Source organism: Melozone crissalis, unplaced genomic scaffold (genome assembly GCF_028551555.1).
Source record: "Melozone crissalis strain CALT ecotype California unplaced genomic scaffold, PUWL_Pcris_2 ptg000100l_1, whole genome shotgun sequence".
In the NCBI taxonomy this organism is placed as follows: Eukaryota; Metazoa; Chordata; class Aves; order Passeriformes; family Passerellidae; genus Melozone; species Melozone crissalis.
In genome coordinates this window covers 1702471-1728265 of record NW_026535877.1, presented here as the reverse complement: position 1 = coordinate 1728265, position 25795 = coordinate 1702471, and positions in this window count along the sequence as shown.

Genomic DNA, 25795 nt, shown 5'->3' with positions numbered 1-25795 from the left:
TGTCCAAAACAGCTTCCAATCGAATGTTCATGTGAATAGAAAAGGCAGGAGAGTGGTCAGGTACTGTTTTCTCTCAGTTGGCATGCTGCGCACACAATCGCAGTGTTGTACAGCTTGTTTCATCACCTTTGCGAAGTTGCCGCTCTCTCCGGCTCCCGGAGACGAAGAAGCTGCTTCTTCGCGCAAAGACGATTCTGCCGCTCACAGTGCTCTGCGGTGTGCGCCTCCTGCCGAGAGACGCCCGGGAGCGGTGCTTAGCTCTGCAGAGCACCGTACCTTCGTCTTTAGCCTCTCTTCTCGTCTACATCTTAGCAAAAAGCTTTTCCACTCTGTCTGGCAAGGCGAAACTTTGCCAGCACAGAAAACATCTCCCATCGTGTTCTAGAAGCTGCACGGAGGTCTGCCGAGTGTTTTGCAAGAAGAGAAAGAAAGTTGTCCAAAACAGCTTGCAATCGAATGTTCATGTGAATAGAAAAGGCAGGAGAGTGGTCAGGTACTGTTTTCTCTCAGTTGGCAAGCTGCGCACACAATCGCAGTGTTGTACAGCTTGTTTCATCACCTTTGCGAAGTTGCCGCTCTCTCCGGCTCCCGGAGACGAAGAAGCTGCTTCTTCGCGCAAAGACGATTCTGCCGCTCACAGTGCTCTGCGGTGTGCGCCTTCTGCCGAAAGAGGCCCGGTAGCGGTGCTTAGCTCTGCAGAGCACCATACCTGCTTCTTTAGCCTCTCTTCTCGCCTACATCTTAGCAAAAAGCTTTTCCACTCTGTCTCGCAAGGAGAAACTGTGCCAGCACAGAAAACATCTCCCATCGTGTTCTAGAGGCTGCACGGAGGTCTGCCGAGTGTTTTGCAAGAAGAGAAAGAAAGTTGTCCAAAACAGCTTGCAATCAAATGTTCAAGTGAATAGAAAAGGCAGGAGAGTGGTCAGGTACTGTTTTCTCTCAGTTGGCAAGCTGCGCAAACAATCGCAGTGTCGTACAGCTTGTTTCATCAGCTTTGCGAAGCTGCCGCTCTCTCCGGCTCCCGGAGACGAAGAAGCTGCTTCTTCGCGCAAAGACGATTCTGCCGCTCACAGTCCTCTGCAGTGTGCGCCTTCTGCCGAAAGAGGTCCGGGAGCTGTGCTTAGCTCTGCAGAGAACTCTACCTGCTTCTTTAGCCTCTCTTCTCGTCTACATCTTAGCAAAAATCTTTTCCACTCTGTCTGGCAAGGAGAAACTGTGCCAGCACAGAAAACATCTCCCATCGTGTTCTAGAGGCTGCACGGAGGTCTGCCGAGTGTTTTGCAAGAAGAGAAAGAAAGTTGTCCAAAACAGCTTCCAATCGAATGTTCATGTGATTAGAAAAGGCAGGAGAGTGGTCAGGTACTGTTTTCTCTCAGTTGGCAAGCTGCGCACACAATCGCAGTGTTGTACAGCTTGTTTCATCACCTTTGCGAAGTTGCCGCTCTCTCCGGCTCCCGGAGACGAAGAAGCTGCTTCTTCGCGCAAAGGCGATTCTGCGGCTCACAGTGCTCTGCGGTGTGCGCCTTCTGCCGAAAGAGGCCCGGGAGCGGTGCTTAGCTCTGCAGAGCACCGTACCTTCGTCTTTAGCCTCTCTTCTCGTCTACATCTTAGCAAAAAGCTTTTCCACTCTGTCTGGCAAGGAGAAACTGTGCCAGCACAGAAAACATCTCCCATCGTGTTCTAGAAGCTGCACGGATGTCTGCCGAGTGTTTTGCAAGAAGAGAAAGAAAGTTGTCCAAAACAGCTTGCAATCGAATATTCATGTGAATAGAAAAGGCAGGAGAGTGGTCAGGTACTGTTTTCTCTCAGTTGGCAAGCTGCGCACACAATCGCAGTGTTGTACAGCTTGTTTCATCACCTTTGCGAAGTTGCCGCTCTCTCCGGCTCCCGGAGACGAAGAAGCTGCTTCTTCGCGCAAAGACGATTCTGCCGCTCACAGTGCTCTGCGGTGTGCGCCTGCTGCCGAAGGACGCCCGGGAGCGGTGCTTAGCTCTGCAGAGCACCGTACCTTCGTCTTTAGCCTCTCTTCTGGTCTACATCTTAGCAAAAAGCTTTTCCACTCTGTCTGGCAAGGAGAAACTGTGCCAGCACAAAAAACATCTCCCATCGTGTTCTAGAGGCTGCACGGAGGTCTGCCGAGTGTTTTGCAAGAATAGAAAGAAAGTGGTCCAAAACAGCTTGCAATCAAATGTTCAAGTGAATAGAAAAGGCAGGAGAGTGGTCAGGTACTGTTTTCTCTCAGTTGGCAAGCTGCGCACACAATCGCAGTGTCGTACAGCTTGTTTCATCACCTTTGCGAAGCTGCCGCTGTCTGCGGCTCCCGGAGACGAAGAAGCTGCTTCTTCGCGCAAAGACGATTCTGCCGCTCACAGTGCTCTGCGGTGTGCGCCTTCTGCCGAAGGACGCCCGGGAGCGGTGCTTAGCTCTGCAGAGCACCGTACCTTCGTCTTTAGCCTCTCTTCTCGTCTACATCTTAGCAAAAAGCTTTTCCACTCTGTCGTGCAAGGAGAAACTGTGCCAGCACAAAAAACATCTCCCATCGTGTTCTAGAGGCTGCACGGAGGTCTGCCGAGTGTTTTGCAAGAAGAGAAAGAAAGTTGTCCAAAACAGCTTGCAATCAAATGTTCAAGTGAATAGAAAAGGCAGGAGAGTGGTCAGGTACTGTTTTCTCTCACTTGGCAAGCTGCGCAAACAATCGCAGTGTCGTACAGCTTGTTTCATCAGCTTTGCGAAGCTGCCGCTCTCTCCGGCTCCCGGAGACGAAGAAGCTGCTTCTTCGCGCAAAGACGATTCTGCCGCTCACAGTCCTCTGCAGTGTGCGCCTTCTGCCGAAAGAGGTCCGGGAGCTGTGCTTAGCTCTGCAGAGAACTCTACCTGCTTCTTTAGCCTCTCTTCTCGTCTACATCTTAGCAAAAATCTTTTCCACTCTGTCTGGCAAGGAGAAACTGTGCCAGCACAGAAAACATCTCCCATCGTGTTCTAGAGGCTGCACGGAGGTCTGCCGAGTGTTTTGCAAGAAGACAAAGAAAGTTGTCCAAAACAGCTTCCAATCGAATGTTCATGTGATTAGAAAAGGCAGGAGAGTGGTCAGGTACTGTTTTCTCTCAGTTGGCAAGCTGCGCACACAATCGCAGTGTTGTACAGCTTGTTTCATCACCTTTGCGAAGTTGCCGCTCTCTCCGGCTCCCGGAGACGAAGAAGCTGCTTCTTCGCGCAAAGGCGATTCTGCGGCTCACAGTGCTCTGCGGTGTGCGCCTTCTGCCGAAAGAGGCCCGGGAGCGGTGCTTAGCTCTGCAGAGCACCGTACCTTCGTCTTTAGCCTCTCTTCTCGTCTACATCTTAGCAAAAAGCTTTTCCACTCTGTCTGGCAAGGAGAAACTGTGCCAGCACAGAAAACATCTCCCATCGTGTTCTAGAAGCTGCACGGAGGTCTGCCGAGTGTTTTGCAAGAAGAGAAAGAAAGTTGTCCAAAACAGCTTGCAATCGAATATTCATGTGAATAGAAAAGGCAGGAGAGTGGTCAGGTACTGTTTTCTCTCAGTTGGCAAGCTGCGCACACAATCGCAGTGTCGTACAGCTTGTTTCATCACCTTTGCGAAGCTGCCGCTGTCTGCGGCTCCCGGAGACGAAGAAGCTGCTTCTTCGCGCAAAGACGATTCTGCCGCTCACAGTGCTCTGCGGTGTGCGCCTTCTGCCGAAGGACGCCCGGGAGCGGTGCTTAGCTCTGCAGAGCACCGTACCTTCGTCTTTAGCCTCTCTTCTGGTCTACATCTTAGCAAAAAGCTTTTCCACTCTGTCGTGCAAGGAGAAACTGTGCCAGCACAAAAAACATCTCCCATCGTGTTCTAGAGGCTGCACGGAGGTCTGCCGAGTGTTTTGCAAGAAGAGAAATAAAGTTGTCCAAAACAGCTTGCAATCGAATTTTCAAGTGATTAGAAAAGGCAGGAGAGTGGTCAGGTACTGTTTTCTCTCAGTTGGAAAGCTGTGCAAACAATCGCAGTGTCGTACAGCTTGTTTCATCAGCTTTGCGAAGCTGCCGCTCTCTCCGGCTCCCGGAGACGAAGAAGCTGCTTCTTCGCGCAAAGACGATTCTGCCGCTCACAGTCCTCTGCAGTGTGCGCCTTCTGCCGAAAGAGGTCCGGGAGCTGTGCTTAGCTCTGCAGAGAACTCTACCTGCTTCTTTAGCCTCTCTTCTCGTCTACATCTTAGCAAAAATCTTTTCCACTCTGTCTGGCAAGGAGAAACTGTGCCAGCACAGAAAACATCTCCCATCGTGTTCTAGAGGCTGCACGGAGGTCTGCCGAGTGTTTTGCAAGAAGACAAAGAAAGTTGTCCAAAACAGCTTCCAATCGAATGTTCATGTGATTAGAAAAGGCAGGAGAGTGGTCAGGTACTGTTTTCTCTCAGTTGGCAAGCTGCGCACACAATCGCAGTGTTGTACAGCTTGTTTCATCACCTTTGCGAAGTTGCCGCTCTCTCCGGCTCCCGGAGACGAAGAAGCTGCTTCTTCGCGCAAAGGCGATTCTGCGGCTCACAGTGCTCTGCGGTGTGCGCCTTCTGCCGAAAGAGGCCCGGGAGCGGTGCTTAGCTCTGCAGAGCACCGTACCTTCGTCTTTAGCCTCTCTTCTCGTCTACATCTTAGCAAAAAGCTTTTCCACTCTGTCTGGCAAGGAGAAACTGTGCCAGCACAGAAAACATCTCCCATCGTGTTCTAGAAGCTGCACGGAGGTCTGCCGAGTGTTTTGCAAGAAGAGAAAGAAAGTTGTCCAAAACAGCTTGCAATCGAATATTCATGTGAATAGAAAAGGCAGGAGAGTGGTCAGGTACTGTTTTCTCTCAGTTGGCAAGCTGCGCACACAATCGCAGTGTTGTACAGCTTGTTTCATCACCTTTGCGAAGTTGCCGCTCTCTCCGGCTCCCGGAGACGAAGAAGCTGCTTCTTCGCGCAAAGACGATTCTGCCGCTCACAGTGCTCTGCGGTGTGCGCCTGCTGCCGAAGGACGCCCGGGAGCGGTGCTTAGCTCTGCAGAGCACCGTACCTTCGTCTTTAGCCTCTCTTCTCGTCTACATCTTAGCAAAAAGCTTTTCCACTCTGTCTGGCAAGGAGAAACTGTGCCAGCACAAAAAACATCTCCCATCGTGTTCTAGAGGCTGCACGCAGGTCTGCCGAGTGTTTTGCAAGAATAGAAAGAAAGTGGTCCAAAACAGCTTGCAATCAAATGTTCAAGTGAATAGAAAAGGCAGGAGAGTGGTCAGGTACTGTTTTCTCTCAGTTGGCAAGCTGCGCACACAATCGCAGTGTCGTACAGCTTGTTTCATCACCTTTGCGAAGCTGCCGCTCTCTGCGGCTCCCGGAGACGAAGAAGCTGCTTCTTCGCGCAAAGACGATTCTGCCGCTCACAGTGCTCTGCGGTGTGCGCCTTCTGCCGAAGGACGCCCGGGAGCGGTGCTTAGCTCTGCAGAGCACCGTACCTTCGTCTTTAGCCTCTCTTCTGGTCTACATCTTAGCAAAAAGCTTTTCCACTCTGTCGTGCAAGGAGAAACTGTGCCAGCACAAAAAACATCTCCCATCGTGTTCTAGAGGCTGCACGGAGGTCTGCCGAGTGTTTTGCAAGAAGAGAAAGAAAGTTGTCCAAAACAGCTTGCAATCGAATTTTCAAGTGATTAGAAAAGGCAGGAGAGTGGTCAGGTACTGTTTTCTCTCAGTTGGCAAGCTGCGCACACAATCGCAGTGTTGTACAGCTTGTTTCATCACCTTTGCGAAGTTGCCGCTCTCTCCGGCTCCCGGAGACGAAGAAGCTGCTTCTTCGCGCAAAGGTGATTCTGCCGCTCACAGTGCTCTGCGGCGTGCGCCTTCTGCCGAAAGAGGTCCGGGAGCTGTGCTTAGCTCTGCAGAGCACCGTACCTTCGTCTTTAGCCTCTCTTCTGGTCTACATCTTAATAAAAAGCTTTTCCACTCTGTCTGGCAAGGAGAAACTGTGCCAGCACAGAAAACATCTCCCATCGTGTTCTAGAAGCTGCACGGAGGTCTGCAGAGTGTTTTGCAAGAAGAGAAAGAAAGTTGTCCAAAACAGCTTGCAATCGAATGTTCATGTGAATAGAAAAGGCAGGAGAGTGGTCAGGTACTGTTTTCTCTCAGTTGTCATGCTGCGCACACAATCGCAGTGTTGTACAGCTTGTTTCATCACCTTTGCGAAGTTGCCGCTCTCTCCGGCTCCCGGAGACGAAGAAGCTGCTTCTTCGCGCAAAGACGATTCTACCGCTCACAGTGCTCTGCGGTGTGCGCCTTCTGCCGAAAGAGGTCCGGGAGCGGTGCTTTGCTCTGCAGAGCACCGTACCTTCGTCTTTAGCCTCTCTTCTCGTCTACATCTTAGCAAAAAGCTTTTCCACTCTGTCTGGCAAGGAGAAACTGTGCCAGCACAGAAAACATCTCCCATCGTGTTCTAGAGGCTGCACGGAGGTCTGCCGAGTGTTTTGCAAGAAGAGAAAGAAAGTTGTCCAAAACAGCTTGCAATCGAATGTTCATGTGAATAGAAAAGGCAGGAGAGTGGTCAGGTACTGTTTTCTCTCAGTTGGCAAGCTGCGCACACAATCGCAGTGTCGTACAGCTTGTTTCATCACCTTTGCGAAGCTGCCGCTCTCTCCGACTCCCGGAGACGAAGAAGCTGCTTCTTCGCGCAAAGACGATTCTGCCGCTCACTGTGCCCTGTAGTGTGTGCCTTCTGCCGAAAGAGGTCCGGGAGCAGTGCTTAGCTCTGCAGAGCACCGTACCTTCGTCTTTAGCCTCTCTTCTCGTCTACATCTTAGCAAAAAGCTTTTCCACTCTGTCTGGCAAGGAGAAACTGTGCCAGCACAAAAAACATCTCCCATCGTGTCCTAGAGGCTGCATGGAGGTCTGCCGAGTATTTTGCAAGAAGAGAAAGAAAGTTGTCCAAAACAGCTTCCAATCGAATGTTCATGTGAATAGAAAAGGCAGGAGAGTGGTCAGGTACTGTTTTCTCTCAGTTGGCAAGCTGCGCACACAATCGCAGTGTTGTACAGCTTGTTTCATCACCTTTGCGAAGTTGCCGCTCTCTCCGGCTCCCGGAGACGAAGAAGCTGCTTCTTCGCGCAAAGACGATTCTGCCGCTCACAGTGCTCTGCGGTGTGCGCCTCCTGCCGAAAGAGGTCCGGGAGCGGTGCTTAGCTCTGCAGAGCACCGTACCTTCGTCTTTAGCCTCTCTTCTCGTCTACATCTTAGCAAAAAGCTTTTCCACTCTGTCTGGCAAGGAGAAACTTTGCCAGCACAGAAAACATCTCCCATCGTGTTCTAGAAGCTGCACGGAGGTCTGCCGAGTGTTTTGCAAGAAGAGAAAGAAAGTTGTCCAAAACAGCTTGCAATCGAATGTTCATGTGAATAGAAAAGGCAGGAGAGTGGTCAGGTACTGTTTTCTCTCAGTTGGCAAGCTGCGCACACAATCGCAGTGTTGTACAGCTTGTTTCATCACCTTTGCGAAGTTGCCGCTCTCTCCGGCTCCCGGAGACGAAGAAGCTGCTTCTTCGCGCAAAGACGATTCTGCCGCTCACAGTGCTCTGCGGTGTGCGCCTTCTGCCGAAAGAGGCCCGGTAGCGGTGCTTAGCTCTGCAGAGCACCATACCTGCTTCTTTAGCCACTCTTCTCGCCTACATCTTAGCAAAAAGCTTTTCCACTCTGTCTCGCAAGGAGAAACTGTGCCAGCACAGAAAACATCTCCCATCGTGTTCTAGAGGCTGCACGGAGGTCTGCCGAGTGTTTTGCAAGAAGAGAAAGAAAGTTGTCCAAAACAGCTTGCAATCAAATGTTCAAGTGAATAGAAAAGGCAGGAGAGTGGTCAGGTACTGGTTTCTCTCACTTGGCAAGCTGCGCAAGCAATCGCAGTGTCGTACAGCTTGTTTCATCAGCTTTGCGAAGCTGCCGCTCTCTCCGGCTCCCGGAGACGAAGAAGCTGCTTCTTCGCGCAAAGACGATTCTGCCGCTCACAGTCCTCTGCAGTGTGCGCCTTCTGCCGAAAGAGGTCCGGGAGCTGTGCTTAGCTCTGCAGAGAACTCTACCTGCTTCTTTAGCCTCTCTTCTCGTCTACATCTTAGCAAAAATCTTTTCCACTCTGTCTGGCAAGGAGAAACTGTGCCAGCACAGAAAACATCTCCCATCGTGTTCTAGAGGCTGCACGGAGGTCTGCCGAGTGTTTTGCAAGAAGAGAAAGAAAGTTGTCCAAAACAGCTTCCAATCGAATGTTCATGTGATTAGAAAAGGCAGGAGAGTGGTCAGGTACTGTTTTCTCTCAGTTGGCAAGCTGCGCACACAATCGCAGTGTTGTACAGCTTGTTTCATCACCTTTGCGAAGTTGCCGCTCTCTCCGGCTCCCGGAGACGAAGAAGCTGCTTCTTCGCGCAAAGGCGATTCTGCGGCTCACAGTGCTCTGCGGTGTGCGCCTTCTGCCGAAAGAGGTCCGGGAGCGGTGCTTAGCTCTGCAGAGCACCGTACCTTCGTCTTTAGCCTCTCTTCTCGTCTACATCTTAGCAAAAAGCTTTTCCACTCTGTCTGGCAAGGAGAAACTGTGCCAGCACAGAAAACATCTCCCATCGTGTTCTAGAAGCTGCACGGAGGTCTGCCGAGTGTTTTGCAAGAAGAGAAAGAAAGTTGTCCAAAACAGCTTGCAATCGAATATTCATGTGAATAGAAAAGGCAGGAGAGTGGTCAGGTACTGTTTTCTCTCAGTTGGCAAGCTGCGCACACAATCGCAGTGTTGTACAGCTTGTTTCATCACCTTTGCGAAGTTGCCGCTCTCTCCGGCTCCCGGAGACGAAGAAGCTGCTTCTTCGCGCAAAGACGATTCTGCCGCTCACAGTGCTCTGCGGTGTGCGCCTGCTGCCGAAGGACGCCCGGGAGAGGTGCTTAGCTCTGCAGAGCACCGTACCTTCGTCTTTAGCCTCTCTTCTGGTCTACATCTTAGCAAAAAGCTTTTCCACTCTGTCTGGCAAGGAGAAACTGTGCCAGCACAAAATACATCTCCCATCGTGTTCTAGAGGCTGCACGCAGGTCTGCCGAGTGTTTTGCAACAATAGAAAGAAAGTGGTCCAAAACAGCTTGCAATCAAATGTTCAAGTGAATAGAAAAGGCAGGAGAGTGGTCAGGTACTGTTTTCTCTCAGTTGGCAAGCTGCGCACACAATCGCAGTGTCGTACAGCTTGTTTCATCACCTTTGCGAAGCTGCCGCTGTCTGCGGCTCCCGGAGACGAAGAAGCTGCTTCTTCGCGCAAAGACGATTCTGCCGCTCACAGTGCTCTGCGGTGTGCGCCTTCTGCCGAAGGACGCCCGGGAGCGGTGCTTAGCTCTGCAGAGCACCGTACCTTCGTCTTTAGCCTCTCTTCTGGTCTACATCTTAGCAAAAAGCTTTTCCACTCTGTCGTGCAAGGAGAAACTGTGCCAGCACAAAAAACATCTCCCATCGTGTTCTAGAGGCTGCACGGAGGTCTGCCGAGTGTTTTGCAAGAAGAGAAAGAAAGTTGTCCAAAACAGCTTCCAATCGAATTTTCAAGTGATTAGAAAAGGCAGGAGAGTGGTCAGGTACTGTTTTCTCTCAGTTGGCAAGCTGCGCACACAATCGCAGTGTTGTACAGCTTGTTTCATCACCTTTGCGAAGTTGCCGCTCTCTCCGGCTCCCGGAGACGAAGAAGCTGCTTCTTCGCGCAAAGGTGATTCTGCCGCTCACAGTGCTCTGCGGCGTGCGCCTTCTGCCGAAAGAGGTCCGGGAGCTGTGCTTAGCTCTGCAGAGCACCGTACCTTCGTCTTTAGCCTCTCTTCTCGTCTACATCTTAATAAAAAGCTTTTCCACTCTGTCTGGCAAGGAGAAACTGTGCCAGCACAGAAAACATCTCCCATCGTGTTCTAGAAGCTGCACGGAGGTCTGCAGAGTGTTTTGCAAGAAGAGAAAGAAAGTTGTCCAAAACAGCTTGCAATCGAATGTTCATGTGAATAGAAAAGGCAGGAGAGTGGTCAGGTACTGTTTTCTCTCAGTTGTCATGCTGCGCACACAATCGCAGTGTTGTACAGCTTGTTTCATCACCTTTGCGAAGTTGCCGCTCTCTCCGGCTCCCGGAGACGAAGAAGCTGCTTCTTCGCGCAAAGACGATTCTACCGCTCACAGTGCTCTGCGGTGTGCGCCTTCTGCCGAAAGAGGTCCGGGAGCGTTGCTTTGCTCTGCAGAGCACCGTACCTTCGTCTTTAGCCTCTCTTCTCGTCTACATCTTAGCAAAAAGCTTTTCCACTCTGTCTGGCAAGGAGAAACTGTGCCAGCACAGAAAACATCTCCCATCGTGTTCTAGAGGCTGCACGGAGGTCTGCCGAGTGTTTTGCAAGAAGAGAAAGAAAGTTGTCCAAAACAGCTTGCAATCGAATGTTCATGTGAATAGAAAAGGCAGGAGAGTGGTCAGGTACTGTTTTCTCTCAGTTGGCAAGCTGCGCACACAATCGCAGTGTTGTACAGCTTGTTTCATCACCTTTGCGAAGTTGCCGCTCTCTCCGGCTCCCGGAGACGAAGAAGCTGCTTCTTCGCGCAAAGACGATTCTGCCGCTCACAGTGCTCTGCGGTGTGCGCCTCCTGCCGAGAGAAGCCCGGGAGCGGTGCTTAGCTCTGCAGAGCACCGTACCTTCGTCTTTAGCCTCTCTTCTCGTCTACATCTTAGCAAAAAGCTTTTCCACTCTGTCTGGCAAGGCGAAACTTTGCCAGCACAGAAAACATCTCCCATCGTGTTCTAGAAGCTGCACGGAGGTCTGCCGAGTGTTTTGCAAGACGAGAAAGAAAGTTGTCCAAAACAGCTTGCAATCGAATGTTCATGTGAATAGAAAATGCAGGAGAGTGGTCAGGTACTGTTTTCTCTCAGTTGGCAAGCTGCGCACACAATCGCAGTGTTGTACAGCTTGTTTCATCACCTTTGCGAAGTTGCCGCTCTCTCCGGCTCCCGGAGACGAAGAAGCTGCTTCTTCGCGCAAAGACGATTCTGCCGCTCACAGTGCTCTGCGGTGTGCGCCTTCTGCCGAAAGAGGCCCGGGAGCGGTGCTTAGCTCTGCAGAGCACCATACCTGCTTCTTTAGCCTCTCTTCTCGCCTACATCTTAGCAAAAATCTTTTCCACTCTGTCTGGCAAGGAGAAACTGTGCCAGCACAAAAAACATCTCCCATCGTGTTCTAGAGGCTGCATGGAGGTCTGCCGAGTGTTTTGCAAGAAGAGAAAGAAAGTTGTCCAAAACAGCTTGCAATCAAATGTTCAAGTGAATAGAAAAGGCAGGAGAGTGGTCAGGTACTGTTTTCTCTCACTTGGCAAGCTGCGCAAACAATCGCAGTGTCGTACAGCTTGTTTCATCACCTTTGCGAAGCTGCCGCTCTCTCCGGCTCCCGGAGACGAAGAAGCTGCTTCTTCGCGCAAAGACGATTCTGCCGCTCACAGTCCTCTGCAGTGTGCGCCTTCTGCCGAAAGAGGTCCGGGAGCTGTGCTTAGCTCTGCAGAGAACTCTACCTGCTTCTTTAGCCTCTCTTCTCGTCTACATCTTAGCAAAAATCTTTTCCACTCTGTCTGGCAAGGAGAAACTGTGCCAGCACAGAAAACATCTCCCATCGTGTTCTAGAGGCTGCACGGAGGTCTGCCGAGTGTTTTGCAAGAAGAGAAAGAAAGTTGTCCAAAACAGCTTCCAATCGAATGTTCATGTGATTAGAAAAGGCAGGAGAGTGGTCAGGTACTGTTTTCTCTCAGTTGGCAAGCTGCGCACACAATCGCAGTGTTGTACAGCTTGTTTCATCACCTTTGCGAAGTTGCCGCTCTCTCCGGCTCCCGGAGACGAAGAAGCTGCTTCTTCGCGCAAAGGCGATTCTGCGGCTCACAGTGCTCTGCGGTGTGCGCCTTCTGCCGAAAGAGGTCCGGGAGCGGTGCTTAGCTCTGCAGAGCACCGTACCTTCGTCTTTAGCCTCTCTTCTCGTCTACATCTTAGCAAAAAGCTTTTCCACTCTGTCTGGCAAGGAGAAACTGTGCCAGCACAGAAAACATCTCCCATCGTGTTCTAGAAGCTGCACGGAGGTCTGCCGAGTGTTTTGCAAGAAGAGAAAGAAAGTTGTCCAAAACAGCTTGCAATCGAATATTCATGTGAATAGAAAAGGCAGGAGAGTGGTCAGGTACTGTTTTCTCTCACTTGGCAAGCTGCGCACACAATCGCAGTGTTGTACAGCTTGTTTCATCACCTTTGCGAAGTTGCCGCTCTCTCCGGCTCCCGGAGACGAAGAAGCTGCTTCTTCGCGCAAAGACGATTCTGCCGCTCACAGTGCTCTGCGGTGTGCGCCTGCTGCCGAAGGACGCCCGGGAGCGGTGCTTAGCTCTGCAGAGCACCGTACCTTCGTCTTTAGCCTCTCTTCTGGTCTACATCTTAGCAAAAAGCTTTTCCACTCTTTCTGGCAAGGAGAAACTGTGCCAGCACAAAAAACATCTCCCATCGTGTTCTAGAGGCTGCACGCAGGTCTGCCGAGTGTTTTGCAAGAATAGAAAGAAAGTTGTCCAAAACAGCTTGCAATCAAATGTTCAAGTGAATAGAAAAGGCAGGAGAGTGGTCAGGTACTGTTTTCTCTCAGTTGGCAAGCTGCGCACACAATCGCAGTGTCGTACAGCTTGTTTCATCACCTTTGCGAAGCTGCCGCTGTCTGCGGCTCCCGGAGACGAAGAAGCTGCTTCTTCGCGCAAAGACGATTCTGCCGCTCACAGTGCTCTGCGGTGTGCGCCTTCTGCCGAAGGACGCCCGGGAGCGGTGCTTAGCTCTGCAGAGCACCGTACCTTCGTCTTTAGCCTCTCTTCTGGTCTACATCTTAGCAAAAAGCTTTTCCACTCTGTCGTGCAAGGAGAAACTGTGCCAGCACAAAAAACATCTCCCATCGTGTTCTAGAGGCTGCACGGAGGTCTGCCGAGTGTTTTGCAAGAAGAGAAATAAAGTTGTCCAAAACAGCTTGCAATCGAATGTTCAAGTGATTAGAAAAGACAGGAGAGTGGTCAGGTACTGTTTTCTCTCAGTTGGCAAGCTGCGCACACAATCACAGTGTTGTAGAGCTTGTTTCATCACCTTTGCGAAGTTGCCGCTCTCTCCGGCTCCCGGAGACGAAGAAGCTGCTTCTTCGCGCAAAGGTGATTCTGCCGCTCACAGTGCTCTGCGGCGTGCGCCTTCTGCCGAAAGAGGTCCGGGAGCTGTGCTTAGCTCTGCAGAGCACCGTACCTTCATCTTTAGCCTCTCTTCTGGTCTACATCTTAATAAAAAGCTTTTCCACTCTGTCTGGCAAGGAGAAACTGTGCCAGCACAGAAAACATCTCCCATCGTGTTCTAGAAGCTGCACGGAGGTCTGCAGAGTGTTTTGCAAGAAGAGAAAGAAAGTTGTCCAAAACAGCTTGCAATCGAATGTTCATGTGAATAGAAAAGGCAGGAGAGTGGTCAGGTACTGTTTTCTCTCAGTTGTCATGCTGCGCACACAATCGCAGTGTTGTACAGCTTGTTTCATCACCTTTGCGAAGCTGCCGCTCTCTCCGGCTCCCGGAGACGAAGAAGCTGCTTCTTCGCGCAAAGACGATTCTACCGCTCACAGTGCTCTGCGGTGTGCGCCTTCTGCCGAAAGAGGTCCGGGAGCGGTGCTTTGCTCTGCAGAGCACCGTACCTTCGTCTTTAGCCTCTCTTCTCGTCTACATCTTAGCAAAAAGCTTTTCCACTCTGTCTGGCAAGGAGAAACTGTGCCAGCACAGAAAACATCTCCCATCGTGTTCTAGAGGCTGCACGGAGGTCTGCCGAGTGTTTTGCAAGAAGAGAAAGAAAGTTGTCCAAAACAGCTTGCAATCGAATGTTCATGTGAATAGAAAAGGCAGGAGAGTGGTCAGGTACTGTTTTCTCTCAGTTGGCAAGCTGCGCACACAATCGCAGTGTCGTACAGCTTGTTTCATCACCTTTGCGAAGTTGCCGCTCTCTCCGGCTCCCGGAGACGAAGAAGCTGCTTCTTCGCGCAAAGGCGATTCTGCGGCTCACAGTGCTCTGCGGTGTGCGCCTTCTGCCGAAAGAGGTCCGGGAGCGGTGCTTAGCTCTGCAGAGCACCGTACCTTCGTCTTTAGCCTCTCTTCTCGTCTACATCTTAGCAAAAAGCTTTTCCACTCTGTCTGGCAAGGAGAAACTGTGCCAGCACAGAAAACATCTCCCATCGTGTTCTAGAGGCTGCACGGAGGTCTGCCGAGTGTTTTGCAAGAAGAGAAAGAAAGTTGTCCAAAACAGCTTGCAATCGAATGTTCATGTGAATAGAAAAGGCAGGAGAGTGGTCAGGTACTGTTTTCTCTCAGTTGGGAAGCTGCGCACACAATCGCAGTGTTGTACAGCTTGTTTCATCACCTTTGCCAAGTTGCCGCTCTCTCCGGCTCCCGGAGACGAAGAAGCTGCTTCTTCGCGCAAAGACGATTCTGCCGCTCACAGTGCTCTGCGGTGTGCGCCTTCTGCCGAAAGAGGCCCAGGAGCGGTGCTTAGCTCTGCAGAGCACCATACCTGCTTCTTTAGCCTCTCTTCTCGCCTACATCTTAGCAAAAAGCTTTTCCACTCTGTCTGGCAAGGAGAAACTGTGCCAGCACAAAAAACATCTCCCATCGTGTTCTAGAAGCTGCACGGAGGTCTGCCGAGTGTTTTGCAAGAAGAGAAAGAAAGTTGTCCAAAACAGCTTGCAATCAAATTTTCAAGTGAATAGAAAAGGCAGGAGAGTGGTCAGGTACTGTTTTCTCTCACTTGGCAAGCTGCGCACACAATCGCAGTGTCGTACAGCTTGTTTCATCACCTTTGCGAAGCTGCCGCTCTCTGCGGCTCCCGGAGACGAAGAAGCTGCTTCTTCGCGCAAAGACGATTCTGCCGCTCACAGTCCTCTGCAGTGTGCGCCTTCTGCCGAAAGAGGTCCGGGAGCGGTGCTTAGCTCTGCAGAGCACCGTAGCTTCGTCTTTAGCCTCTCTTCTCGTCTACATCTTAATAAAAAGCTTTTCCACTCTGTCTGGCAAGGAGAAATTTTACTAGCACAGAAAAAATCTCCCATCGTGTTCTAGAGGCTGCACGGAGGTCTGCCGAGTGTTTTGCAAGAAGAGAAAGAAAGTTGTCCAAAACAGCTTGCAATCGAATGTTCATGTGAATAGAAAAGGCAGGAGAGTGGTCAGGTACTGTTTTCTCTCAGTTGGCAAGCTGCGCACACAATCGCAGTGTTGTACAGCTTGTTTCATCACCTTTGCGAAGTTGCCGCTCTCTCCGGCTCCCGGAGACGAAGAAGCTGCTTCTTCGCGCAAAGACGATTCTGCCGCTCACAGTGCTCCGCGGTGTGCGCCTCTTGCCGAAAGAGGCCCGGGAGCTGTGCTTTGCTCTGCAGAGCACCCTACCGGCTTCTTTAGCCTCTCTTCTGGTCTACATCTTAGCAAAAAGCTTTTCCACTCTGTCTGGCAAGGAGAAACTGTGCCAGCACAAAAAACATCTCCCATCGTGTTCTAGAGGCTGCACGGAGGTCTGCCGAGTGTTTTGCAAGAAGAGAAAGAAAGTTGTACAAAACAGCTTGCAATCGAATGTTCATGTGATTACAAAAGGCAGGAGAGTGGTCAGGTACTGTTTTCTCTCAGTTGGCAAGCTGCGCACACAATCGCAGTGTTGTACAGCTTGTTTCATCACCTTTGCGAAGCTGCCGCTCTCTGCGGCTCCCGGAGACGAAGAAGCTGCTTCTTCGCGCAAAGACGATTCTGCCGCTCACAGTGCTCTGCGGTGTGCGCCTCTTGCCGAAAGAGGCCCGGGAGCTGTGCTTAGCTCCGCAGAGCACCTTACCGGCTTCTTTAGACTCTCCTCTCGTCTACATCTTAGCAAAAAGCTTTTCCACTCTGTCTGGCAAGGAGAAACTGTGCCAGCACAAAAAACATCTCCCATCGTGTTCTAGAGGCTGCACGGAGGTCTGCCGAGTGTTTTGCAAGAAGAGAAAGAAAGTTGTCCAAAACAGCTTGCAATCGAATGTTCATGTGATTAGAAAAGGCAGGAGAGTGGTCAGGTACTGTTTTCTCTCACTTGGCAAGCTGCGCACAAAATCGCAGTGTTGTACAGCTTGTTTCATCACCTTTGCGAAGCTGCCGCTCTCTCCGGCTCCCGGAGACGAAGAAGCTGCTTCTTCGCGCAAAGACGATTCTGCCGCTCACAGTGCTCTGCGGTGTGCGCCTTCTGCCGAAAGAGGTCCGGGAGCGGTGCTTAGCTCTGCAGAGCACCATACCTGCTTCTTTAGCCTCTCTTCTCGTCTACATCTTAGCAAAAAGCTTTTCCACTCTGTCTGGCAAGGAGAAACTGTGCCAGCACAGAAAACAACTCCCATCGTGTTCTAGAGGCTGCACGGAGGTCTGCCGAGTGTTTTGCAAGAAGAGAAAGAAAGTTGTCCAAAACAGCTTGCAATCGAATGTTCATGTGAATAGAAAAGGCAGGAGAGTGGTCAGGTACTGTTTTCTCTCAGTTGTCATGCTGCGCACACAATCGCAGTGTGGTACAGCTTGTTTCATCACCTTTGCGAAGCTGCCGCTCTCTCCGGCTCCCGGAGACGAAGAAGCTGCTTCTTCGCGCAAAGACGATTCTGCCGCTCACAGTGCTCTGCGGTGTGCGCCTTCTGCCGAAAGACGCCCGGGAGGTGTGCTTACCTCTGCAGAGCACCGTACCTTCGTCTTTAGCCTCTCTTCTCGTCTACATCTTAGCAAAAACTTTTCAACTCTGTCTGGAAAGGAGAAACAGTGCCAGCACAAAAAACATCTCCCACTGTGTTCTAGAGGCTGCACGGAGGTCTGCCGAGTGTTTTGCAAGAAGAGAAAGAAAGTTGTCCAAAACAGTTTGCAATCGAATGTTCATGTGAATAGAAAAGGCAGGAGAGTGGTCAGGTACTGTTTTCTCTCAGTTGTCATGCTGCGCACACAATCGCAGTGTTGTACAGCTTGTTTCATCACCTTTGCGAAGTTGCCGCTCTCTCCGGCTCCCGGAGACGAAGAAGCTGCTTCTTCGCGCAAAGACGATTCTGCCGCTCACAGTGCTCTGCGGTGTGCGCTTTCTGCCGAAAGAGGTCCGGGAGCGGTGCTTAGCTCTGCAGAGCACCGTACCTTCGTCTTTAGCCTCTCTTCTGGTCTACATCTTAGCAAAAAGCTTTTCCACTCTGTCTGGCAAGGAGAAACTGTGCCAGCACAGAAAACATCTCCCATCGTGTTCTAGAAGCTGCACAGAGGTCTGCCGAGTGTTTTGCAAGAAGAGAAAGAAAGTTGTCCAAAACAGCTTGTAATCGAATATTCATGTGCATAGAAAAGGCAGGAGAGTGGTCAGGTACTGTTTTCTCTCAGTTGGCAAGCTGCGCACACAATCGCAGTGTTGTACAGCTTGTTTCATCACCTTTGCGAAGTTGCCGCTCTCTCCGGCTCCCGGAGACGAAGAAGCTGCTTCTTCGCGCAAAGACGATTCTGCCGCTCACAGTACTCTGCGGTGTGCGCCTGCTGCCGAAGGACGCCTGGGAGCGGTGCTTAGCTCTGCAGAGCACCGTACCTTCGTCTTTAGCCTCTCTTCTGGTCTACATCTTAGCAAAAAGCTTTTCCACTCTGTCTGGCAAGGAGAAACTGTGCCAGCACAAAAAACATCTCCCATCGTGTTCTAGAGGCTGCACGGAGGTCTGCCGAGTGTTTTGCAAGAAGAGAAAGAAAGTTTTCCAAAACAGCTTGCAATCGAATGTTCATGTGATTAGAAAAGGCAGGAGAGTGGTCAGGTACTGTTTTCTCTCAGTTGGCAAGCTGCGCACACAATCGCAGTGTTGTACAGCTTGTTTCATCACCTTTGCGAAGTTGCCGCTCTCTCCGGCTCCCGGAGACGAAGAAGCTGCTTCTTCGCGCAAAGACGATTCTGCCGCTCACAGTGCTCTGCGGTGTGCGCCTTCTGCCGAAAGAGGCCCGGGAGCGGTGCTTAGCTCTGCAGAGCACCATACCTGCTTCTTTAGCCTCTCTTCTCGCCTACATCTTAGCAAAAAGCTTTTCCACTCTGTCTGGCAAGGAGAAACTGTGCCAGCAAAAAAAACATCTCCCATCGTGTTCTAGAGGCTGCACGCAGGTCTGCCGAGTGTTTTGCAAGAATAGAAAGAAAGTGGTCCAAAACAGCTTGCAATCAAATGTTCAAGTGAATAGAAAAGGCAGGAGAGTGGTCAGGTACTGTTTTCTCTCAGTTGGCAAGCTGCGCACACAATCGCAGTGTCGTACAGCTTGTTTCATCACCTTTGCGAAGCTGCCGCTGTCTGCGGCTCCCGGAGACGAAGAAGCTGCTTCTTCGCGCAAAGACGATTCTGCCGCTCACAGTGCTCTGCGGTGTGCGCCTTCTGCCGAAGGACGCCCGGGAGCGGTGCTTAGCTCTGCAGAGCACCGTACCTTCGTCTTTAGCCTCTCTTCTGGTCTACATCTTAGCAAAAAGCTTTTCCACTCTGTCGTGCAAGGAGAAACTGTGCCAGCACAAAAAACATCTCCCATCGTGTTCTAGAGGCTGCACGGAGGTCTGCCGAGTGTTTTGCAAGAAGAGAAATAAAGTTGTCCAAAACAGCTTGCAATCGAATGTTCAAGTGATTAGAAAAGGCAGGAGAGTGGTCAGGTACTGTTTTCTCTCAGTTGGCAAGCTGCGCACACAATCACAGTGTTGTACAGCTTGTTTCATCACCTTTGCGAAGTTGCCGCTCTCTCCGGCTCCCGGAGACGAAGAAGCTGCTTCTTCGCGCAAAGGTGATTCTGCCGCTCACAGTGCTCTGCGGTGTGCGCCTTCTGCCGAAAGAGGTCCGGGAGCTGTGCTTAGCTCTGCAGAGCACCGTACCTTCATCTTTAGCCTCTCTTCTGGTCTACATCTTAATAAAAAGCTTTTCCACTCTGTCTGGCAAGGAGAAACTGTGCCAGCACAGAAAACATCTCCCATCGTGTTCTAGAAGCTGCACGGAGGTCTGCAGAGTGTTTTGCAAGAAGAGAAAGAAAGTTGTCCAAAACAGCTTGCAATCGAATGTTCATGTGAATAGAAAAGGCAGGAGAGTGGTCAGGTACTGTTTTCTCTCAGTTGTCATGCTGCGCACACAATCGCAGTGTTGTACAGCTTGTTTCATCACCTTTGCGAAGCTGCCGCTCTCTCCGGCTCCCGGAGACGAAGAAGCTGCTTCTTCGCGCAAAGACGATTCTACCGCTCACAGTGCTCTGCGGTGTGCGCCTTCTGCCGAAAGAGGTCCGGGAGCGGTGCTTTGCTCTGCAGAGCACCGTACCTTCGTCTTTAGCCTCTCTTCTCGTCTACATCTTAGCAAAAAGCTTTTCCACTCTGTCTGGCAAGGAGAAACTGTGCCAGCACAGAAAACATCTCCCATCGTGTTCTAGAGGCTGCACGGAGGTCTGCCGAGTGTTTTGCAAGAAGAGAAAGAAAGTTGTCCAAAACAGCTTGCAATCGAATGTTCATGTGAATAGAAAAGGCAGGAGAGTGGTCAGGTACTGTTTTCTCTCAGTTGGCAAGCTGCGCACACAATCGCAGTGTTGTACAGCTTGTTTCATCACCTTTGCGAAGTTGCCGCTCTCTCCGGCTCCCGGAGACGAAGAAGCTGCTTCTTCGCGCAAAGGCGATTCTGCGGCTCACAGTGCTCTGCGGTGTGCGCCTTCTGCCGAAAGAGGTCCGGGAGCGGTGCTTAGCTCTGCAGAGCACCGTACCTTCGTCTTTAGCCTCTCTTCTCGTCTACATCTTAGCAAAAAGCTTTTCCACTCTGTCTGGCAAGGAGAAACTGTGCCAGCACAGAAAACATCTCCCATCGTGTTCTAGAGGCTGCACGGAGGTCTGCCGAGTGTTTTGCAAGAAGAGAAAGAAAGTTGTCCAAAACAGCTTGCAATCGAATGTTCATGTGAATAGAAAAGGCAGGAGAGTGGTCAGGTACTGTTTTCTCTCAGTTGGCAAGCTGCGCACACAATCGCAGTGTTGTACAGCTTGTTTCATCACCTTTGCCAAGTTGCCGCTCTCTCCGGCTCCCGGAGACGAAGAAGCTGCTTCTTCGCGCAAAGACGATTCTGCCGCTCACAGTGCTCTGCGGTGTGCGCCTTCTGCCGAAAGAGGCCCAGGAGCGGTGCTTAGCTCTGCAGAGCACCATACCTGCTTCTTTAGCCTCTCTTCTCGCCTACATCTTAGCAAAAAGCTTTTCCACTCTGTCTGGCAAGGAGAAACTGTGCCAGCACAAAAAACATCTCCCATCGTGTTCTAGAGGCTGCACGGAGGTCTGCCGAGTGTTTTGCAAGAAGAGAAAGAAAGTTGTCCAAAACAGCTTGCAATCGAATGTTCATGTGAATAGAAAAGGCAGGAGAGTGGTCAGGTACTGTTTTCTCTCAGTTGGCAAGCTGCGCACACAATCGCAGTGTTGTACAGCTTGTTTCATCACCTTTGCGAAGTTGCCGCTCTCTCCGGCTCCCGGAGACGAAGAAGCTGCTTCTTCGCGCAAAGACGATTCTGCCGCTCACAGTGCTCCGCGGTGTGCGCCTCTTGCCGAAAGAGGCCCGGGAGCTGTGCTTTGCTCTGCAGAGCACCCTACCGGCTTCTTTAGCCTCTCCTCTCGTCTACATCTTAGCAAAAAGCTTTTCCACTCTGTCTGGCAAGGAGAAACTGTGCCAGCACAAAAAACATCTCCCATCGTGTTCTAGAGGCTGCACGGAGGTCTGCCGAATGTTTTGCAAGAAGAGAAAGAAAGTTGTACAAAACAGCTTGCAATCGAATGTTCATGTGATTACAAAAGGCAGGAGAGTGGTCAGGTACTGTTTTCTCTCAGTTGGCAAGCTGCGCACACAATCGCAGTGTTGTACAGCTTGTTTCATCACCTTTGCGAAGCTGCCGCTCTCTGCGGCTCCCGGAGACGAAGAAGCTGCTTCTTCGCGCAAAGACGATTCTGCCGCTCACAGTGCTGTGCGGTGTGCGCCTCTTGCCGAAAGAGGCCCGGGAGCTGTGCTTAGCTCTGCAGAGCACCTTACCGGCTTCTTTAGCCTCTCCTCTCGTCTACATCTTAGCAAAAAGCTTTTCCACTCTGCCTGGAAAGGAGAAACTGTGCCAGCACAAAAAACATCTCCCATCGTGTTCTAGAGGCTGCACGGAGGTCTGCCGAGTGTTTTGCAAGAAGAGAAAGAAAGTTGTCCAAAACAGCTTGCAATCGAATGTTCATGTGATTAGAAAAGGCAGGAGAGTGGTCAGGTACTGTTTTCTCTCAGTTGGCAAGCTGCGCACACAATCGCAGTGTTGTACAGCTTGTTTCATCACCTTTGCGAAGCTGCCGCTCTCTCCGGCTCCCGGAGACGAAGAAGCTGCTTCTTCGCGCAAAGACGATTCTGCCGCTCACAGTGCTCTGCGGTGTGCGCCTTCTGCCGAAAGAGGTCCGGGAGCGGTGCTTAGCTCTGCAGAGCACCATACCTGCTTCTTTAGCCTCTCTTCTCGTCTACATCTTAGCAAAAAGCTTTTCCACTCTGTCTGGCAAGGAGAAACTGTGCCAGCACAGAAAACATCTCCCATCGTGTTCTAGAGGCTGCACGGAGGTCTGCCGAGTGTTTTGCAAGAAGAGAAAGAAAGTTGTCCAAAACAGCTTGCAATCGAATGTTCATGTGAATAGAAAAGGCAGGAGAGTGGTCAGGTACTGTTTTCTCTCAGTTGTCATGCTGCGCACACAATCGCAGTGTTGTACAGCTTGTTTCATCACCTTTGCGAAGCTGCCGCTCTCTCCGGCTCCCGGAGACGAAGAAGCTGCTTCTTCGCGCAAAGACGATTCTGCCGCTCACAGTGCTCTGCGGTGTGCGCCTTCTGCCGAAAGACGCCCGGGAGCGGTGCTTACCTCTGCAGAGCACCGTACCTTCGTCTTTAGCCTCTCTTCTCGTCTACATCTTAGCAAAAAGCTTTTCCACTCTGTCTGGCAAGGAGAAACTGTGCCAGCACAAAAAACATCTCCCATCGTGTTCTAGAGGCTGCACGGAGGTCTGCCGAGTGTTTTGCAAGAAGAGAAAGAAAGTTTTCCAAAACAGCTTGCAATCGAATATTCATGTGATTAGAAAAGGCAGGAGAGTGGTCAGGTACTGTTTTCTCTCAGTTGGCAAGCTGCGCACACAATCGCAGTGTTGTACAGCTTGTTTCATCACCTTTGCTAAATTGCCGCTCTCTCCGGCTCCCGGAGACGAAGAAGCTGCTTCTTCGCGCAAAGACGATTCTGCCGCTCACAGTGCTCTGCGGTGTGCGCCTTCTGCCGAAAGAGGCCCGGGAGCGGTGCTTAGCTCTGCAGAGCACCATACCTGCTTCTTTAGCCTCTCTTCTCGCCTACATCTTAGCAAAAAGCTTTTCCACTCTGTCTGGCAAGGAGAAACTGTGCCAGCAAAAAAAACATCTCCCATCGTGTTCTAGAGGCTGCACGCAGGTCTGCCGAGTGTTTTGCAAGAATAGAAAGAAAGTGGTCCAAAACAGCTTGCAATCAAATGTTCAAGTGAATAGAAAAGGCAGGAGAGTGGTCAGGTACTGTTTTCTCTCAGTTGGCAAGCTGCGCACACAATCGCAGTGTCGTACAGCTTGTTTCATCACCTTTGCGAAGCTGCCGCTCTCTGCGGCTCCCGGAGACGAAGAAGCTGCTTCTTCGCGCAAAGACGATTCTGCCGCTCACAGTCCTCTGCAGTGTGCGCCTTCTGCCGAAAGAGGTCCGGGAGGTGTGCTTAGCTCTGCAGAGCACTCTACCTGCTTCTTTAGCCTCTCTTCTCGTCTACATCTTAACAAAAAGCTTTTCCACTCTGTCTGGAAAGGAGAAACTGTGCCAGCACAAAAAACATCTCCCATCGTGTTCTAGAGGCTGCACGGAGGTCTGCCGAGTGTTTTGCAAGAAGAGAAAGAAAGTTGTCCAAAACAGCTTCCAATCGAATGTTCATGTGAATAGAAAAGGCAGGAGAGTGGTCAGGTACTGTTTTCTCTCAGTTGTCATGCTGCGCACACAATCGCAGTGTCGTACAGCTTGTTTCATCACCTTTGCGAAGCTGCCGCTCTCTCCGGCTCCCGGAGACGAAGAAGCTGCTTCTTCGCGCAAAGACGATTCTGCCGCTCACAGTGCTCTGCGGTGTGCGCCTTCTGCCGAAAGAGGTCCGGGAGCGGTGCTTAGCTCTGCAGAGCACCGTACCTTCGTCTTTAGCCTCTCTTCTCGTCTACATCTTAGCAAAAAGCTTTTCCACTCTGTCTGGCAAGGAGAAATTTTACTAGCACAGAAAACATCTCCCACTGTGTTCTAGAGGCTGCACGGTGGTCTGCCGAGTGTTTTCCAAGAAGAGAAACAAAGTTGTCCAAAACAGTTTGCAATCGAATGTTCATGTGAATAGAAAAGGCAGGAGAGTGGTCAGGTACTGTTTTCTCTCACTTGGCAAGCTGCGCACACAATCGCAGTGTTGTACAGCTTGTTTCATCACCTTTGCGAAGTTGCCGCTCTCTCCGGCTCCCGGAGACGAAGAAGCTGCTTCTTCGCGCAAAGGCGATTCTGCCGCTCACAGTGCTCTGCGGTGTGCGCCTTCTGCCGAAAGAGGCCCGGGAGCGGTGCTTAGCTCTGCAGAGCACCGTAGCTTCGTCTTTAGCCTCTCTTCTCGTCTACATCTTAATAAAAAGCTTTTCCACTCTCTCTGGCAAGGAGAAACTGTGCCAGCACAGAAAACATCTCCCATCGTGTTCTAGAGGCTGCACGGAGGTCTGCCGAGTGTTTTGCAAGAAGAGAAAGAAAGTTGTCCAAAACAGCTTGCAATCGAATGTTCATGTGAATAGAAAAGGCAGGAGAGTGGTCAGGTACTGTTTTCTCTCAGTTGTCATGCTGCGCACACAATCGCAGTGTTGTACAGCTTGTTTCATCACCTTTGCGAAGTTGCCGCTCTCTCCGGCTCCCGGAGACGAAGAAGCTGCTTCTTCGCGCAAAGGCGATTCTGCCGCTCACAGTGCTCTGCGGTGTGCGCCTTCTGCCGAAAGAGGTCCGGGAGCGGTGCTTAGCTCTGCAGAGCACCGTACCTTCGTCTTTAGCCTCTCTTCTCGTCTACATCTTAGCAAAAAGCTTTTCCACTCTGTCTGGCAAGGAGAAACTGTGCCAGCACAGAAAACATCTCCCATCGTGTTCTAGAGGCTGCACGGAGGTCTGCCGAGTGTTTTGCAAGAAGAGAAAGAAAGTTGTCCAAAACAGCTTGCAATCGAATGTTCATGTGAATAGAAAAGGCAGGAGAGTGGTCAGGTACTGTTTTCTCTCAGTTGGCAAGCTGCGCACACAATCGCAGTGTTGTACAGCTTGTTTCATCACCTTTGCCAAGTTGCCGCTCTCTCCGGCTCCCGGAGACGAAGAAGCTGCTTCTTCGCGCAAAGACGATTCTGCCGCTCACAGTGCTCTGCGGTGTGCGCCTTCTGCCGAAAGAGGCCCAGGAGCGGTGCTTAGCTCTGCAGAGCACCATACCTGCTTCTTTAGCCTCTCTTCTCGCCTACATCTTAGCAAAAAGCTTTTCCACTCTGTCTGGCAAGGAGAAACTGTGCCAGCACAAAAAACATCTCCCATCGTGTTCTAGAGGCTGCACGGAGGTCTGCCGAGTGTTTTGCTAGAAGAGAAAGAAAGTTGTCCAAAACAGCTTGCAATCAAATTTTCAAGTGAATAGAAAAGGCAGGAGAGTGGTCAGGTACTGTTTTCTCTCACTTGGCAAGCTGCGCAAACAATCGCAGTGTCGTACAGCTTGTTTCATCACCTTTGCGAAGCTGCCGCTCTCTCCGGCTCCCGGAGACGAAGAAGCTGCTTCTTCGCGCAAAGACGATTCTGCCGCTCACAGTCCTCTGCAGTGTGCGCCTTCTGCCGAAAGAGGTCCGGGAGTGGTGCTTAGCTCTGCAGAGCACCGTACCTTCGTCTTTAGCCTCTCTTCTCGTCTACATCTTAGCAAAAAGCTTTTCCACTCTGTCTGGCAAGGAGAAACTGTGCCAGCAAAAAAAACATCTCCCATCATGTTCTAGAGGCTGCACGCAGGTCTGCCGAGTGTTTTGCAAGAATAGAAAGAAAGTGGTCCAAAACAGCTTGCAATCAAATGTTCAAGTGAATAGAAAAGGCAGGAGAGTGGTCAGGTACTGTTTTCTCTCAGTTGGCAAGCTGCGCACACAATCGCAGTGTCGTACAGCTTGTTTCATCACCTTTGCGAAGCTGCCGCTCTCTGCGGCTCCCGGAGACGAAGAAGCTGCTTCTTCGCGCAAAGACGATTCTGCCGCTCACAGTCCTCTGCAGTGTGCGCCTTCTGCCGAAAGAGGTCCGGGAGCTGTGCTAAGCTCTGCAGAGCAGTCTACCTGCTTCTTTAGCCTCTCTTCTCGTCTACATCTTAGCAAAAAGCTTTTCCACTCTGCCTGGAAAGGAGAAACTGTGCCAGCACAAAAAACATCTCCCATCGTGTTCTAGAGGCTGCACGGAGGTCTGCCGAGTGTTTTGCAAGAAGAGAAAGAAAGTTGTCCAAAACAGCTTGCAATCGAATGTTCATGTGAATAGAAAAGGCAGGAGAGTGGTCAGGTACTGTTTTCTCTCAGTTGTCATGCTGCGCACACAATCGCAGTGTTGTACAGCTTGTTTCATCACCTTTGCGAAGCTGCCGCTCTCTCCGGCTCCCGGAGACGAAGAAGCTGCTTCTTCGCGCAAAGACGATTCTGCCGCTCACAGTGCTCTGCGGTGTGCGCCTTCTGCCGAAAGACGCCCGGGAGC